This window comes from Archocentrus centrarchus, chromosome 23, assembly GCF_007364275.1.
Source record: "Archocentrus centrarchus isolate MPI-CPG fArcCen1 chromosome 23, fArcCen1, whole genome shotgun sequence".
In the NCBI taxonomy this organism is placed as follows: domain Eukaryota; kingdom Metazoa; phylum Chordata; class Actinopteri; order Cichliformes; family Cichlidae; genus Archocentrus; species Archocentrus centrarchus.
This window is the reverse complement of record NC_044368.1, coordinates 23,316,052-23,336,290: the sequence shown is the minus strand read 5'-3', so window position 1 is coordinate 23,336,290 and position 20,239 is coordinate 23,316,052.

Genomic DNA, 20,239 nt, shown 5'->3' with positions numbered 1-20,239 from the left:
AAGATCACAAATGCATTTTTCAAACTATATATATGACCATTTAACATTTGTGCATCACTCATTATGTATCTCTCCTCCCTCATTTCCACCTCATCCTCTTCCTCCTCACCTCAAGCCTCATCTCCTGAACTGAAGTCAAGGCTCTAACACACAAAAACCTGCTTATTTATTCCCAATATTAACAAAGTTACTTATTGTCAGCAGGTTACACATGCGACCCTCCCCATCTCCAAACAGCTGATAATGAGCTGGAAAAACAACAACAGCAGCTGGTTATAAGCTAACATAATGCCAGCTAATGTTAGGCTCGAGTTATCACACTTTCCCTCTGATAAACAGTTTGATTACATTCTCACATTGTATGAGAGTTCATTCACTAAGTGTCCAAGTCTAACAGCATAAATCCACTTCAAAGAAAGCTTCACTAACACAGGCTGCTAACAGCGGCAAAAACAGCAGAAAAGACAGTCTTTTAACCTGTTGTCCGACTCTTACTAAACATTAAATAAAGCTACAAAGTCTTCTGACAACACAGCTGAACATGACTGGTAGAATAAGAACACAATAAGAAACAAAACAACCAATCAGAGCCCTCATCTTTTTGCGTGTTAAATTAATTTATGAATGTTACAATATTCTGTACCAACTTTAATAAATACCCCAGAGTCACAATCTGCAGAAAAAGAAAAACAGCGTGTTTCAGCACGTGGCACAGTAACAGTGGCTTCATTAATATGTGGGTGACTCAGACAACAAATAATGTGTTAGCCCAAACAACATGTATCTAGAATCAGAATAGAAAGAATGTGATGTACACACACACACGCACACTGTAGTTACACTTAACAAGAATCTGTGTATGCAATGCTTTTATTTTATGGCAAATATAATATGCAGATTAGTTTCAAATGTTAGCAGATCATTTAATTACTATTATCTGTTACCAGTCCCAAATGTAGCACCATGCTAAGTGGTCTCTTCCACCACTTAGCATATGATTGTTTATGCTGTAAGGTTGGAGGGATGACAGAGTGACAAAGAATACAGCTCTTTTACTTTTTTATGGCAGGAAATGATGGTTTTCAATTCAGTTCATCCATCCATCCATTTTCTTCCGCTTATATTTTATGGGTTGATTTCTTAAACTTTTTATACGTCCTACCACACTTGTCACAGTACTTCACGTTATCACAAGGTATCTTATTGTGTTTCGGATCAGGTGTTTTGTGGTATTGTTGCATAAACCCAAAATGAAAAATAATGACAAGTGGAACCCAATATAATATTAACTGTTACATTGGCATATGGATGACTTACAAATGCGTTTACAGTCACCACATCTGATGGTTTGTTCGGATTGTTGTTGTTGTTGCATACATATCGTTGTATGACACACATTGCATGCATGATCACATTTATGCATGAGCGGCGATTCGTATGTTTTGTAACAAAGATTACAGAAATAGGAGCAGCCGAAAAATCCTGTGAGGTTTTTGATCAGGTAATAGTGATTATCATGGAGATAGAGATAAATTGTGTCGGATTTTGCTTTTGTGTCTGTGTGGAATGGCTGCACGCGTTTACGCCCTGCACAACCGTGACTGGAACATTACAATTTTGACTTTTAAGACAGATTCAAATTTAGCGGACATCTGAGGGCATCACCTGCTGTGTTATGTCTAGGCCTGCCTTTATGTGCGTCTCTCTAGCTAAACCGTCTTTTTCTGGATGGGATTTTTCTGGGTGGAGTTTGTGTGTGAGACACCTGCTGAAAACACAAGTTGTCATCGTTTATTCGGATTGTATAAATGCTTCCCTTTTTTAGTCAATATTTCATCATAAAGCATATTCTTTAGTCTTAAGTCGTAAACCACCGCCTCCCCGGTTCAGCGCAACGCTGACAACGAACTCAAGCTCATCGTCCCCCAATGTATCGTCATTACTTTGCATAACAAGTGCTATCTCATCAAGAAAAATATCTGCGTTATAATCATTGTCTGAATTTAACACAGCCTGCACGTCGCTAGATAAGCTAGGCCCTCTTAAAACAACGTTCAAAACACTGTCTGGTGGTTGTCCCGATCGATAACACTACTTAAACACTCTCTCACTACGGCCGGGGCTCGATCTGGGTTATCTAGTCTTATGTTTCTGAAATCTACGGGTTGCTTAAATTCACGTCCATTAAAAACAGGTATATCCCTGGCCATGCCACCGCGCTGGAAAATATTCGCTTCAGAATGAGTGGAATCCACATATCGGTCATTAACACCAGGTGCAGTATCATCACTCCCCCCATTGACAGTAGGATTATATGACGTATGATGAGAGGAAGATGGGCTCAAAACTTGATTGTCGGGCGACGCGGAGGGCGGGGCCAAGATGGCAGCGTGATAACACGTAGTTTGTTGAGCTCTCGGCACCAAACTTTATATAAACTTTCCACATTTGTAAGCAAAGTTTATTCTGAATATACTCCTGCTTGAACTAAGTCTGACAACCTTTGGAGCCTTAAAAATGCCCAAGTCAGCCAGAAAAAGTGATGCCTGCGGTGAGAAACAAAACCAAGCTAGCATCGCAGCTAACGACCACAACTATAATGGCAGCATGGACTGCACGGTGCTTCCGCCGAATGAAGAGGACTTCCCGCCGCTGCCGATCACCCCAAGTAAGCCTCCTCCTGCCAAGAAACCCACTCTACTCAAATCCCATGACACAGACGTCTTTGGCTCGGACAATGCTGTCCGCACATTATCAAACCTGATCAACTCCAGAAGCGACGCGCTCGAAAGCTTGGTAGACACCATCGCACTGAGTTAAAAGTGATGAACGAAAAAATGACTCTAATTGAAAAACGAGTGGAGAAGAATGAGGCGTCAGCTTTGAAATGCTTTATACGCATCGCTGACCTGGAAAGCTATGGCAGGCGGTGGAACCTGAGGCTGCAGGGACTTCCAGAGGACGAAAAGGAAAATGTACGTGCGGAAGTCATCAGTATATGTCAACAGGTGCTTCCATCTGAGAAAGAGAAACTTCTCGACGCCATAGATGTAGCTCATCGGCTGGGGAAAAGGCGCCATGACAACCCGAGGCCTCGTTGTGTTATCATCAGGTTTGTGTCCCGGCGGCACAGGGAGGAGCTGTGGAAAGCAGCGAAGAGCAGTGCCTTTCTACAGTCAAGAGGTCTGCGCTTCACGGAGGACCTGACCATGGAAGAAAGGGAGCACAGACAAAAACTGTGGCCCGAGATTAAGAAAGCAAGAGAGGAAGGGAAGACGGCCTACTTCGTTGGGGGGAGAGGTTTTATCAACGGCGCAGAGATACGGCCATAGTGGTGAAGAGAATCTATTTATCCTAAAGAAGTACGGCAGCTGTTTAACCAATTTTGTCAGGCTCATTTTGTTCTTAGGTTCGTCTGCCTGGAGTATAGTTAGCCACCATTTTCTTTAAAAAAATAAATAAATAAAAAATTAAGAAATAATAACGAGGGGGGATTAGAAGTCGTTAACACTGTTTATTCTATCCCTAATAGAGCTGTGTTTTCTAAAAGAGGGGCTCTATATACATATTTAACTGTTTAAGGCTTTATTATAAATTTAAGGAACTCAAAAGGAAAATGAAGGTTTTACTGAGTTACTGTTCAATCACTTTTCCTGTTTAGTGTAATATAGCATATTGGTGCTGATCTCAACGTTGCACACTAAACTACTTAAAGTTTACTCGAAGTTTTTTCTTTGTTTACTATTGTTTAATTCTGTTAAGTCTATCTCTAATATCTCTTAATGCTAGGGGTTTGCGTAACAATGTAAGCGCAAAGCTTTATTTCTTTTTGCCAAGCAGTTCAGAACAGACCTTGTCTATCTACAAGAATCTCACTCTGTGCCAAATGATACCAACTACTGGAAATCGCAGTGGGGTAACTCCATTTGGCTCTCTCATGGCACAGAGCATTCAGCGGGGGTCACTACATTAAAGAACAGGTTTAATGGGGATGTTTTATGTACTAAGTGTGACCCTGCTGGTCATTTCATTTGCCAAACCATACAATGTAACGACCAGATATACATAATATGCAACATGTATGGGTACAATTCAAGACAGGAAAATAACAATCTCATTGCATCTATAGAGGATATACTGCTAAGCTGTTTATCCAAATTTCCAAATGCTAAGTTACTGTTAGGAGGTGACTTTAATATTGTACTTGATAGTGCCATTGATAAATGGCCTCCAAGGTCAACAAATAGAACAAATACAAATTTCACTGCATTCATGGATAAATTTAATCTTGAAGACATATGGAGAGTAAAATATCCTAATAAAAATGCTTTTACATGGAGCAATAAAAACAGGGTCCAAGCAATCTAGAATTGATTTTTGGTTAATTTCCCAGGGTTTTAACAAAAATGACACTGAGGTGGGCATACACCCCACTCCCCTCACAGATCATAAGGCTATATATGTTAAAATAAAATTATCCCGTCTCTCAATTAGGTGCTCTCCATTCAGGATACTGGAAACTTAACAGCTCAGTACTAACGAATGATGGTGGGTAAAGAGAGAGGTGATGCGTATGATTTCACACTTTTGGTCTAAAGCCAGAAAAGAGAACAATTTGGCGTCAACTGGGAGCTTCTGAAGTTCGAGCTTGGTACTTTTTTAAGAAAATTCAGCAGTGATTTAGCCAAATCTAGAAAAATTGAGGAGTTAAATGTGGTGTCAAGGATCACTTGTTTGTCTAGTAAAACCCCAGATACATTGTCAGAGGGTGAAAGACTAGAACTCTCAATTCTGCAAACTAAATTAGACACACTGTATAATCTGAAAGCTAAAGGTGCCTTTGTCAGATCTAGAGCAAGATGGCTGGAGGAGGGAGAACAAAATTCTCACTACTTTTTCAATTTAGAGAAACACCACTCCAAGATTAACAGTCTCAATAAGCTAAATGTGAATGGGGTGCTTACAGATGATCATAAGATAATATCCATATACTGTAGTCAATTTTATGCAGAATTATACAGTTCCAAATTTTGCCAGAGGTCGGCTGATGCCCTTTCTGAACTCCGTAACAGCTAAAAACATCTCCGAAGATGAGATGGAGCTGTGTGATGATCCTATTAGACTTGAGGAGGTTATAGATGCAATCAATCAACTAAAAATAATAAGTCACCTGGCACTGATGGTCTGGTCTCAGAATTTTACAAATCTTTCACGGAAGATCTGGCTCCCTTTCTCTTTGAGGTTTATTTGGAAAGTATAGAAAATGAACAACTTCCTCCAACCATGACGCAAGGACTAACAACACTAATTCCCAAATCCAATAAAGACACTTCCCTGATTGATAATTGGCGCCCAATATCATTACTTAATAATGACTATAAAATATTTGCTTTAATTTTTGCAAGAAGATTGAAAAATGGTACTGGGCTCAGTAATTGAAGAAACACAGTCAGGTTTTATGTCTAAAAGACACATAACAAACAATATTAGGCTAGTTATGGACATTATAGATTACTCTGATATTCTAGATGATGATGGATTTATTCTGTTCCTAGATTTCTATAAGGCCTTTGACACAGTGGAGCACCAGTTTATCCTACAGTCTTTGCATAAATTTGGCTTTGGTACTTATTTTTCTTCTGCTATAAAGACACTTTATAAGAACAGCAGCAGCTCTATTAAATTACCAAGTGGCACATCCCCCAGATTCAATCTTTCTAGAGGAATAAGACAGGGCTGTCCTGCCTCCCCCTACCTCTTTCTGTTGGTGGCACAGCTTATGGCATATCATATCAAAATAGTACTGTGGAAGGCATCTCCCTCCTTGGCAGAGAACTAATTTTAACACAACTTGCAGATGACACAACACTCTTTTTGAGAAATGAAGGCCAGATCACTGTAGCCATTAATGTAATTCAGGAATTTTCAAAGGCATCTGGTTTGTGCCTCAATCTTAATAAATGTGAACTTATGGCTATCAAGAACTGTACAAAACCTGAACTGTATCGCATTCCCATAAAGGAGGAAGTGCAATACTTAGGAATCTCAATAATAAAAGATCAAAACAAAAGAAGCACCGCAAATTTCAACCCAATTATACAGAAAACCCAAAGTAAATTAAATCAGTGGCTCTTACGAGACTTATCACTGAGAGGAAGAGTTTTGCTCAGCAAAGCAGAAGGAATATCTCGGCTAATATATGCAGCCTTGGCTCTGCATCTCTCTGATGAGACCCTAAAAGTTATTGATAAAATGCTCTTTAACTTTGTCTGGAAAAATAGGAATCACTATTTGAAGAAGTCAGTTGTCATGAATGCATGTGAAAATGGTGGTCTCTATATCCTGGATTTTTACACTTTAAACAATACATTCAAAGTTAATACTTTAAAGCAAATCTTTAGAAACCCAACTTCAATTTTGGAATATTATTCCTCTCCATATATTGTCTAAGCTGGGTGGTATTGAGTTTTTTCTTATTTGTAACTATGACATTGATAAAATCCCTGTTAAGATATCTGCTTTTTATCGCCAGGCCTTTCGCTCATGGTCCCTCATCTACAAGCATAATTTCTCTCCCCACAACTTTCTGATTTGGAATAACAAAGACATCTTATATAAACAGAAATCTCTGTTTTTGGAACACTGGTTTCAGAACAACATCATATGGGTTGACCAGCTATTCAATAGCAAAGGCCTTTTGCTCACCTATGAAGAATTTCTTAGAAAATTTAATATCCCTGTAACTCCTGGAGACTATGCCAGGGTATTTGGAGCCATCCCCTCTGGTGTATGTATGCTTTTTAAGGGCCAAAAGAGACTTGACGTTTATGACCTCACCTGTCTGTCTCCAGCAGACACGCCTGTAGGGAAAATTTGTCTATCTGATCAGCGAAGAAATAACAGAGCTATAAGAACATTATTTCTAGATAACCGCACAACACGACCGGATGTTATTCCATACTGGAATGGGTTTGTGGATGGGATACCACGGAGAAAGGTGTGGCTTCTCCCAAATACATATCTGATTACAAATAAAGTTAAAGAAGTCTCTTTTAAAATTATCCATAAGATATATCCTGCTAAATCTTATGTAAAAAGCAGATTCAAGAAAGATATAGATACTAACTGTAGCTTTTGTGATACATGTCCTGAAACTGTTGTTCACCTGTTTTGGTATTGCCCATTTGTTAATGCATTTTGGCAAGAACTGTGTGACTTTATTCACAGTAACATAGAAAAAAACTTTGTCTTATCGTGGAAGGCAGTACTGTTTGGTCTTGTTAAACTGTTTGTTAACTTTGGAGTTTTCCTGTCAGAGCACATATGAATAATGGGAATGTGTTTAACCAAGGTTTAAGGCTGGCAATTTACACATGGGGAAAAAAATCTAAAAGAAACCTTTTTTTTTTTTTTTTATTATTATTGTTGTTTTTGCTGTCATGGAGCTCCCGATCCAGCCAAGGCTCTCTATGAAGACGAGGAAAAACTCCCCCAGAGGCCAGACCGATGAGGAAGAAACCTCGGGAAAGGCAATTCAAAGAGAGATCCCCCTTTCCAGGGACGGCCGGTGGGATCACAGGAGCTACATGTCAGCCAACAGTTCAGTTTACATTTGCCATGAATCATGACATGACATCAATATACATTATGAATAAATGTCACATTTTGTACAAAGGCAGCCGCCTTTCTACTTTTTACAGCCACGCTAAGAAGGAGGTCTTCTTATAGGAGGTTAAAACACGGAAAGGCTGATAGCGTCTGACAGTGCCTGGACCAGTTTTCGGCACTGCAGTTTCAGGTTGAGGCGCAGATGTTGTCGGTGTCTCACCTTGACATTGCCTCTCCCTTTCTTTTTTCAGTTTCTAACTGAAGCTCCTTTAGTTGCTCTTTCAGACGACTGATCTCTTGCTTTAGGTCACGTTCTGCTTTAATCAAAGAATTTCCCCATTCAGAAATGCGAGTTTGTGCTTGGGTCAGAGACAATGTATGCTTTCTGTAATCTGCATAGTTCTTCGTTTTCTGCTTTTCAATCTCCTTTAATAATTTCCCAATTCGTTCCTCACTTTCGTTTAGTTTTTCTTGAAAAAGTTCTATCAATTTTGATATTCATCCTTTACACTTTGGGTCAAGCTGGTACAGGTTGCACCTTTGAAATATTTCTTTTTTATGGTCAGGAACTTGGTCCGTAAATCTCTGACGGCCGGGTCTGTGTTGTGAGATGCGTGAGGTAAAGCCTTTTCAAAGGCTTCCGTGCAGTTAAACAGTTCCTGTTTGAAATGCTGCAGCTCCAGGTTGGACTGATGGGCTTTTCCTTCCAGCATTCTGTATTTCCAGCATTGGTGCTTCTGTTTCTTATTTAATGAATTAATCTCATCATTTAAATGAGACAGTATATGAACAAATTGTCGTTCTTTTCCTTTAGCGTGTCATTTTCTGCCATCACGGTTTCCAGTTCAGCCTCAAGCTTTTCAATTGTTGCTTTCCTCTCCTTGTTTTCCTGGACTTCGCATTCTAACAAATCCCTGCTCTCTTGTTCTCTATTAGCGGCTTGTTTCAATATTCGAGTCCTTTCTTGAAGCTCGAAGTACCAACCTGATTGTTCTTCAATGTAGTATTTCTTCTCTTCTACTTCCTTTTGAAGACTTTCAATCACAGCGTCTTTTCTGCCTATTGTTTTATTTAATTTCTGGACTTTCACACAAAGTCGCGCATTATCGGGCTCTGAATTCTTCAATTCTCTCTTCAGTTCAAGACCTGCATTTTATGTTTTTTTTCAACATCTTCAATTTCTTTCTTGAGGTTGTTGACGGTCTCATCACCAGCGCGTGTGACCCGTTCGATTTCACGCTGAGCAGCACGAGTCTCAGATCTCACTCTTTCGAGTTCCTGTTTGTGAGACTGTTGTAATTCGGCCTTTCTTTGGGCTGCTGCAGTCCTGACTGCAGCTAATTGCTTTTCATATTCTTCTTGCTGTTTCTTGCAATTAGCCATTTCATTTTCAAACTCTTCTTTTATGCGAAGCATGTTTTTTTCATACCGTCTCTGATTTCTGTCTAATTGCAAACGCAGGTTTATGACTTTGTAACTTTCTCCTTTGGGGATTGAGGGATTAATTACCCGCACTGGACAGACATGATTGTTTAGGCATTCTAGTACCAGCTCAAACTCCTCATGGAGTCCTTGTTTTTCTGCAGTTAACCGCTTAATCTCTTCATCTTTTTGAGGCAAAAGCTTACGGTAACTGTTGAGGTTCTCTGTCTGGGTCTTAACCTGTTTCTCCAACTGATATATTTTATGCTCCAGTTGTATGCGATAAAAATCAGTTTGAACTTCGGTTTTAGTTTGGATTAAGTTTGTCCAGTCTTCAGTTTGTTCAGCTTTGGTACTGGTTTTGGGTTTGGACGCCATTTCTGTGCTCTCTGGTTTCGAGATCTTTTCTCGGGTAGAAGTATGAAAATCCTGCGGCGTACTTATAGGTTTTTAACATTCAAAGGCGGAAGTGCTGCTTTATTCTTCAAAGCACGTGCCTAGAATGCTGCTGACGTCAGACAGAACTTGTGGCGCGTTGGTTGTCATGGTGACGTGTATAGCGTTCGGATCGCGTGGGTGCAGTTGGTAACAGCTGGCAGAGTTAAAAGTGTGTCACGCTCACCTGCTCTCCTGATGGAGGAGAGAGTTGTTAGCTGGGTGGCCGTAATTTCTGTTGACCGCACGCCAGCGTGTACGAGCGCTCGCTCGTACACGCTGGCGTGTACGAGCGAGCGCTCGTTTGGTTTGTTTTTCCCGTTACGCTGCTGATTGTCACCCAGATTCGTGCTTGGCAGCGTATCAATGAACATCACACAAACGCGTGTGGGCTCAGCGTACTTTGTCAGGGGTGAAGGTAGCGCGTCATATAGACAGGGGCCTACTATTTCCTGTCAGGCGACTTATGGTTTGGAGTCGCTACATTATTGGTCAACAAAAAAGCTCTCTAAGGAAGCCATCGCTACCATAATCCACAACCAAAGGAATCAGGACGACGCCCACTAAGTGCGGCCACGACGCACCTCATCCACATCCACAATTTAAGCAATTACGTGTAAAGCAACCACTGCACACAAGGAGCTGCTGCCACTACTTCCACAAGATGAAGTTTTAAAACAAAATGAATGGTTCTCAAGTAATAAAACATGCAGACATGTTTCAAAAGGATATTCATGCTTTGTGGAAATGAATGAAACAAGTCAACAGTTGTCAAACATTTTCAACCAAATGAAGATGATGTTAAACCAGGTGACAGTATTTCAAATTTTGATCTCTGTAGGCCGAACACATACATCCAATATAAAAGGGTGCAGGAACAAAACCAGTTACAATAGAAGAAAGGACGAAAGTCCGCACACCAGAGCGCTCCTGGGACAAATGTGTAATCCAAGTCTGAAGAAGGGCACTGTGGCTGAAACGTTACTGTTGGAAGGTCCTTTGGGATTCAATTTCGTCCCAGGAGCGCTCTGCTGTGCAGACTTTCTTCCTTACTTCTAGTCTTTCAAATGCTGGCACCCACACAACAGTCCGGTCACAGCGCTCCACAACAATGTAGTGAATTTGATCAAGAGCAGTGGATGAATAGTTGGACAGTTAAAGCATTTGAGCAACTGTAACTGAGAAATGCTCGGCTAAGCTTAGTGTGAATTGATGTGATCATGAAAGGTGGTGTTGGTATAAATCCTTACAGTTATGATTTGAATTATTGTTGATGATCTGTTCACAGCACTGTTGCATTAAAATTTTTACTTTTCTTTTCTTTTTTACATTTTTCTCATGAAGGTTTTGCTGATGTCTCTTATGTACATCCATGTATAGCAAAATAAAAGTTTATACATTTTCGTATTCCATCTGCCTTGGTAGTCTTTAATGTCATTAATGCATGTGAACACTGAACGTTTATGGCAGCGTTCATGGGATGTTGTCTGAATGTTCAATGCTAGCTGGGAAGCCACTGCACAGAAGAGGATGATGGTGTGACAGACTTTTGTACAGCGAATTAGACTGAAAACTGAGTATGCTTTTCAATGAAAATAATGCTTGTGGTGTCACCAAAATCAAGTTATAGCCTTGTTTATCTCCCTCAGTCCACTAAAGTTCAGGGTTCACAAAAAACTCCATGACAAAGGCTCACAAGACAGAAGCTCACAGACAGAAGCTCACAGACAGAAGCTCACAGCCTTATTGGAAAAAGGGGACAAAAGCTGAAAACGTCCAAAAGTATATTTCCAACTAGATAATTCAAATTTATAAATTGGAATGATTTCTTGTGAGTTTCGTCTTGTTTGAATGTTTCGCTGTATAATAATTTATGTGTAGTCACATTGTAATGGAAAAGGCTTAAAAGATGATCATTAAATTGATTATATATATCTCAAAATAAAAATATGTTGGTTACAACTGTTGGGAGGGGTAGATCACTGGTGAGTACTTGATTTGCATTGTATGACTCACAGAAACCTCCTTTACATATGAAAGCCTGCCCTAGACCTGAGGAGAGGGGGGAGCTGAGGGAGCACTGACACAGAGTCCACGGCAGTTTCCCTACAGTTTACTGTTCTGACCAAAGCCTCCTGCTGAGAGCCCTAAAGCTCAAGCAATATAACATGCCAGAAACTGTTGAAAACCCCACTTTTCATGCAGTGATTGTTGTTCAGCATTCAGTCACTCAGTAAAAGCTGATCCTTGTTGTTACTGACGGCTTCTTTCCTCCGTCTTCTCTCCTCCTGCACACATTTCCTCTCTTCCCTGCCTTGCTCATGTGCAGAAGAATCTCCCTGCCTGAGGCCTTCCTGACAGCAGACATCATCTTCAGCAGGACATCACAGAGGGTCTTCAGAGATGATTTACTTGGCGCCAAACAGTGGCAGCTGAAATGACACTGTAAGGAAGTGAGCAGTGTGTTGAACATTTAAATTAATCAGTTAATTGTGCTGTTACTGCAAACAGATTTCAGGGGATTGCCAACTCAACCCCATCCAATCGAGAACTGATTGCCAAAATCTGTGCACCCCCCACCCCCCCTTCTATAATGCAGACTCATCCTAACATGAAGGCTTTGATTTGCTGAATAAAGCAGAGTATACCTAATAATCTGGGTGAAAAGGGAATTACTGTGATAAACCACCTCAGTGACTGTGTGTAAAGGACAGAGCATGGGATGGGGCTGGAGCCATAGGTTGAGCGTGCACCCTGACCAGTCTGTTTCAGGGCTAACATATACAGACAGATAACCATTCATCTCATTTAGAATCAGCAATTAACCTGAGTTTATTAACTGCATATCTTTGGGCTGACCTGGAAAGAATTTGCACAGATGTGGGGGATTCAAACCCCAGACCTTCTTGCTGTGAGGCAGCAGTGCTAACCACTGTGCTGCCTGATTAAAGGATTAAAAAAAAAACAGATACAACATGTCTGAGTGAGGCCCAAGTGTGAAGACCCTGTTGTATCTGATTGTTTTTATTATTATTATTATTATTATTATTATTATTATTATTATTATTATTATCATTGTGCAACATGCCCTGTGAGTGTTTATAGCCAGGCCTGTTGTGCTTGTTTACTTCACTCATGCATTAAAACACAGATGTGTGCTGTGTGTTAAATTATCATGTTGTTCCGTTCATCTTCATTATGTCATATATGAAAGCTTCATATATATATATGAAAGCTTCACTCGTCTCTGTCATCTCCAGCTTTCGACTCCTCTGGGCTCCCAGAAGGTACAGACTCCACGAGTCCTTAGGCACAGGGGAGGGACCCTGGTGCTCACACACCTGGCAAAGAGAGTTTTACAAACTGATACAACAATAAATTCTTTTAAAGGTCAGTTTCATTCCTGTTTTATCCAACTATGGTCAGTGTGGACTATGCAGTCACATGCGGATATCACTTTTATTATTTACTCTACAAAAAGCCAACTCTAGTTTAGCCCTTCACATCTCTGGTGGTGTGAATGTCACTTGTTAAGAGTGCGGTGGCTTGTTGGAACACAGACAATGCTCAGATGTTTGTGACAGAGCCGGTACGAAAGCAAGTGGAATGACGTCTCACATGTGGCTGGTGACTCAGAGCACGAGGTAGTGAGGAGGATATATATGTGGCTGTGTTCACACTTCTGACAGGAGAGTGCGCTATTACTGCACTTTAAGGGGAATGGGTTGATTGGATGGGGTTGAGTTGGTGATAACCTGCAATCTGTTTGCAGTAATATCACAATTAATTGTGATAAATCTCAAATCTGTTGCTGTCTACATCAGATGTGTAGTGCTGTTGAGGAGCCAGGGGAGAATTTGAACCATCATGTGTGACTCAGCCACAGACGGGTCAGATCTAAACAGGGCAAATGTATAATTTATACAGTTACTTATTTGACAAATACAAGCAGCTAGTTCACTTCATTAATGACCAGCATTCTACCAAGAGCAACACAAACTTGTGGCTCAACAATGAGGGCGGAATAATGTGCTAACAATAATACAGTGTAGGCGCAGCTTTTACACAGGTTTATGTGTAAAACCGAGACTGAGGTGAAGTGCAGGATTTATCCAGAGAGTTGCTTTATCTCCCGTCTCTAGTGTAGTATTCATTTTTTTCTTTCAAGCATTTTGCACTGAAACATTTTGACATTATTTTACATTAATTATTGAAGTTGAGGGGCACAGCTGGCCAAATAACACAAAGTGGACAGAGGATTTAATTCGGGCATGTTAAACCATTTGTAAAGTTTGATTTCCACTGTTTGAGAGATGTTTTAAATCTCTGGGTAGAAATGACTAAAACACTGGAACCTGCTCAGCTCAGTAAGAAGGAAAATAAGATGTATCTGCGTCTTGTGTTGGGGTTCTCCTTCTCCCTCCCTCTGATGCTCCGTTAATTCACTTCAGTTCTGCTCTGTTTCAGTGAAATCCTAGTATTACTGCAGAGCTCGGCTTTAAACACTCAGTGAGGACTGAGAATAGAGTGACAGGACAGAGCCAAAGTTTTGACACTGCGCTCACAGCTTTGAGCCATCCAGCTGTGCACTCATACTGATAACATGTCCCCCTCTCTTTCTGAAGAACTAAACACTCCTAGCAGAAACTATTTGGCACAAAATACGAAAAGCTTTTCAGTGTTAAATTTAGCACAATTTACAGTAATTTACACAGTCATTCAGGTTTGTGTCTTTCATTGTTTGATAGAGCAGACGAGTTGCACTCATTGGTGCAGACTGACTCCGTATGATCAACATGTTGGCAATCTGCATTTAGAAATGAGATGGCAATTAATCACAAACTTTTGCCAATCTGTTTGAGTGCTTGCAGTCAATATGAGCTGAGCTGGACTGAGACTGGTTGCCTCCCACCAGACGACCTGTGCAGTCTCTTTGCAACCAAAGTAACTGCCCAGAGGTTGAGGTTCCTGAATGCTCAACATCTGGTTGCTACTTAGTATCAGTCCCAGACAGCCAAAAAATCCAGTGCTTTCACTTGCCAGCCACCATTTTTTCCTGGTTGTGCAGAGCCTACTGTGTTGTTTTTACTCTAATATGAGTGAGGCCTTAGGAAGACAATGGGGTAAAATACTACATTACATAAGGTGTATCTATGTGAGAGAATACCTGCAGGACCAAATGCTTGGCTCCACATTTAGTATTCCACTAGCTCCATGAGAATGCACAAAAGAAAGCTCTCTGGGGCCCAAAACAGGAAACAGAAGAGGGAGACAGACAAAAATGTTGTTGGGATGAAAAATGTGCTCCATACACCTCAGAAAGTATATAGCTGCGCCCCTGGCTGTACTACCTGTAACGTCCTGCATGGTGACTAATGTGCAGCAAAGGAGACATCTAGTGTCAGCTCTGGGAAGTTCTTCCCTCGCATTACATGAACAAACAGATGGAAAATTACTCCAAGTTTTACTGCATTTATGACCTGCAGCTTATAACAAGCTCAGTGACACCAGGGAAATCTCAGCACAGAGCAATAACAGATGCTTTATTTAATCTTAGCTGCAATGCTCTTCTTATCAATGTAACACAGCTGTGAAAAGCATGTCATCCACTCTAATGTTGTGGCAGCAACACAAGTTCAGTATTGTAGGCCTACCTGTATTTCTGCTTCCAGTTCTCTCTCTCCCTCTTGCTGTATTGCCACCAATGGGACATAAATCTTATATACTTTATTAAATATACAGTTTCAGCTGAAGTACGATTACTTAATGAGTGGTACAGCCAGACTGTCACTCAAAGTAGATGTAGCAGAAGGAAAGCTGAAGTGGTGTGCTGCTTTAACAAAATAATTCAACACTGTAGGAAAAGCCTTTATTTGTCCCCTCCCAAATATGGTGTAAAGTATAAAATATTTGAAAATAATAAATACATACAACAACAGGAAAGCATAAAAACACCAACAAAAGGTATCTCACTGGTTGTTGCAGCAAGTGCCTGGAGCTGTCAATCAAAAGATGGAAGCAAATTTGAAAATATAAAAAAAATATTAAAACATAAAGAGCATGCTCAGTGGCCTCGTACATGAATCCAAACTCTGTGCCTTCCAAAACTATGCCTGAGTTAAAGGAACTTTTTGAGGTTGTTTAAAAGAAAGAAAACAATGCTGTACTCATACACTGATTAGTGGCTACAGACCAGCCACATACATACTGTACTACGCCTTATGAGGAGTTACTTTTAATTTAAAGATCACAAATGCATTTTTCAAACTATATATATGACCATTTAACATTTGTGCATCACTCATTATGTATCTCTCCTCCCTCATTTCCACCTCATCCTCTTCCTCCTCACCTCAAGCCTCATCTCCTGAACTGAAGTCAAGGCTCTAACACACAAAAACCTGCTTATTTATTCCCAATATTAACACAGTTACTTATTGTCAGCAGGTTACACATGCGACCCTCCCCATCTCCAAACAGCTGATAATGAGCTGGAAAAACAACAACAGCAGCTGGTTATAAGCTAACATAATGCCAGCTAATGTTAGGCTCGAGTTATCACACTTTCCCTCTGATAAACAGTTTGATTACATTCTCACACTGTATGAGAGTTCATTCACTAAGTGTCCAAGTCTAACAGCATAAATCCACTTCAAAGAAAGCTTCACTAACACAGGCTGCTAACAGCGGCAAAAACAGCAGAAAAGACAGTCTTTTAACCTGTTGTCCGACTCTTACTAAACATTAAATAAAGCTACAAAGTCTTCTGACAGCACAGCTGAACATGACTGGTAGAATAAGAACACAATAAGAAACAAAACAACCAATCAGAGCCCTCATCTTTTTGCGTGTTAAATTAATTTATGAATGTTACAATATTCTGTACCAACTTTAATAAATACCCCAGAGTCACAATCTGCAGAAAAAGAAAAACAGCGTGTTTCAGCACGTGGCACAGTAACAGTGGCTTCATTAATATGTGGGTGACTCAGACAACAAATAATGTGTTAGCCCAAACAACATGTATCTAGAATCAGAATAGAAAGAATGTGATGTACACACACACGCACACTGTAGTTACACTTAACAAGAATCTGTGTATGCAATGCTTTTATTTTATGGCAAATATAATATGCAGATTAGTTTCAAATGTTAGCAGATCATTTAATTACTATTATCTGTTACCAGTCCCAAATGTAGCACCATGCTAAGTGGTCTCTTCCACAACTTAGCATATGATTGTTTATGCTGTAAGGTTGGAGGGATGACAGAGTGACAAAGAATACAGCTCTTTTACTTTTTTATGGCAGGAAATGATGGTTTTCAATTCAGTTCATCCATCCATCCATTTTCTTCCGCTTATATTTTATGGGTTGATTTCTTAAACTTTTTATACGTCCTACCACACTTGTCACAGTACTTCACGTTATCACAAGGTATCTTATTGTGTTTCGGATCAGGTGTTTTGTGGTATTGTTGCATAAACCCAAAATGAAAAATAATGACAAGTGGAACCCAATATAATATTAACTGTTACATTGGCATATGGATGACTTACAAATGCGTTTACAGTCACCACATCTGATGGTTTGCTCGGATTGTTGTTGTTGTTGCATACATATCGTTGTATGACACACATTGCATGCATGATCACATTTATGCATGAGCGGCGATTCGTATGTTTTTGTAACAAAGATTACAGAAAGATGAGGCAGCCTTAAAAATCCTGTGGGTTTTTTGATCAGTAATATTGATATCATGGAGATAGAGAAAATTGTGTCATTTTCTTTGTGTCTGTGTGGAATGGCTTCACGCGTTTTTACGCCCTGCACAACCTGATGGAACATGACAATTTTGACTTTTAAAACATATTCAAATTTAGCGACATCTGAGGGCATCGACCTTCTGTTGTTATGTCAGGCCTGCCTTTGGTCTCCTCTCTAGCTAAACCGTCCTTTTTCTGGATGGGATTTTTCTGGGTGGAGTTTGTGTGTGGAGACCCTGCTGAAACACAAGTTGTCATCGTTATTCGGATTGTATCAATGCTTCCCTTTTTAGGCCACTATTTCATCATAAACATATTCTTTAGTCTTAAGTCGTAAACCACCGCCTCCCAGGTTAGCGCAACGCTGAAAACGAACCAAGCTCATCGGCTGGGGAAAAGGCGCCATGACAACCCGAGGCCTCGTTGTGTTATCATCAGGTTTGTGTCCCGGCGGCACAGGGAGGAGCTGTGGAAAGCAGCGAAGAGCAGTGCCTTTCTACAGTCAAGAGGTCTGCGCTTCACGGAGGACCTGACCATGGAAGAAAGGGAGCACAGACAAAAACTGTGGCCCGAGATTAAGAAAGCAAGAGAGGAAGGGAAGACGGCCTACTTCGTTGGGGGGAGAGGTTTTATCAATGGCGCAGAGATACGGCCATAGTGGTGAAGAGAATCTATTTATCCTAAAGAAGTACGGCAGCTGTTTTTAACCAATTTTGTCAGGCTCATTTTGTTCTTAGGTTCGTCTGCCTGGAGTATAGTTAGCCACCATTTTCTTTAAAAAATAAATAAATAAAAAATTAAGAAATAATAACGAGGGGGGATTAGAAGTCGTTAACACTGTTTATTCTATCCCTAATAGAGCTGTGTTTCTAAAAGAGGGGCTCTATATACATATTTAACTGTTTAAGGCTTTATTATAAATTTTAAGGAACTCAAAAGGAAAATGAAGGTTTTACTGAGTTACTGTTCAATCACTTTTCCTGTTTAGTGTAATATAGCATATTGGTGCTGATCTCAACGTTGCACACTAAAACTACTTAAAGTTTACTCGAAGTTTTTTTTCTTTGTTTACTATTGTTTAATTCTGTTAAGTCTATCTCTAATATCTCTTAATGCTAGGGGTTTGCGTAACAATGTTAAGCGCAAAGCTTTATTTCTTTTTGCCAAGCAGTTCAGAACAGACCTTGTCTATCTACAAGAATCTCACTCTGTGCCAAATGATACCAACTACTGGAAATCGCAGGTGGGGTAACTCCATTTGGCTCTCTCATGGCACAGAGCATTCAGCGGGGGTCACTACATTAAAGAACAGGTTTAATGGGGATGTTTTATGTACTAAGTGTGACCCTGCTGGTCATTTCATTTGCCAAACCATACAATGTAACGACCAGATATACATAATATGCAACATGTATGGGTACAATTCAAGACAGGAAAATAACAATCTCATTGCATCTATAGAGGATATACTGCTAAGCTGTTTATCCAAATTTCCAAATGCTAAGTTTACTGTTAGGAGGTGACTTTAATATTGTACTTGATAGTGCCATTGATAAATGGCCTCCAAGGTCAACAAATAGAACAAATACAAATTTCACTGCATTCATGGATAAATTTAATCTTGAAGACATATGGAGAGTAAAATATCCTAATAAAAATGCTTTTACATGGAGCAATAAAACAGGGTCCAAGCAATCTAGAATTGATTTTGGTTAATTTCCAGGGTTTTTAACAAAAATGACACTGAGGTGGGCATACACCCCACTCCCCTCACAGATCATAAGGCTATATATGTCAAAAAAAAAATTATCCGTCTCTCAATTAGGTGCTCTCCATTCAGGATACTGGAAACTTAACAGCTCAGTACTAACGAATGAGGTGGTAAGAGAGAGGTGATGCGTATGATTTCACACTTTTGGTCTAAAGCCAGAAAAGAGGAACAATTTGGCGTCAACTGGGAGCTTCTGAAGTTCGAGCTTGGTACTTTTTTAAGAAAATTCAGCAGTGATTTAGCCAAATCTAGAAAAATTGAGGAGTTAAATGTGGTGTCAAGGATCACTTGTTTGTCTAGTAAAACCCCAGATACATTGTCAGAGGGTGAAAGACTAGAACTCTCAATTCTGCAAACTAAATTAGACACACTGTATAATCTGAAAGCTAAAGGTGCCTTTGTCAGATCTAGAGCAAGATGGCTGGAGGAGGGAGAACAAAATTCTCACTACTTTTTCAATTTAGAGAAACACCACTCCAAGATTAACAGTCTCAATAAGCTAAATGTGAATGGGGTGCTTACAGATGATCATAAGATAATATCCATATACTGTAGTCAATTTTATGCAGAATATACAGTTCCAAATTTTGCCAGAGGTCGGCTGATGCCTTTCTGAACTCCGTAACAGCTAAAAACATCTCCGAAGATGAGATGGAGCTGTGTGATGATCCTATTAGACTTGAGGAGGTTATAGATGCAATCAATCAACTAAAAAATAATAAGTCACCTGGCACTGATGGTCTGGTCTCAGAATTTTACAAATCTTTCACGGAAGATCTGGCTCCCTTTCTCTTTGAGGTTTATTTGGAAAGTATAGAAAATGAACAACTTCCTCCAACCATGACGCAAGGACTAACAACACTAATTCCCAAATCCAATAAAGACACTTCCCTGATTGATAATTGGCGCCCAATATCATTACTTAATAATGACTATAAAATATTTGCTTTAATTTTTGCAAGAAGATTGAAATGGTACTGGGCTCAGTAATTGAAGAAACACAGTCAGGTTTTATGTCTAAAAGACACATAACAAACAATATTAGGCTAGTTATGGACATTATAGATTACTCTGATATTCTAGATGATGATGGATTTATTCTGTTCCTAGATTTCTATAAGGCCTTTGACACAGTGGAGCACCAGTTTATCCTACAGTCTTTGCATAAATTTGGCTTTGGTACTTATTTTTCTTCTGCTATAAAGACACTTTATAAGAACAGCAGCAGCTCTATTAAA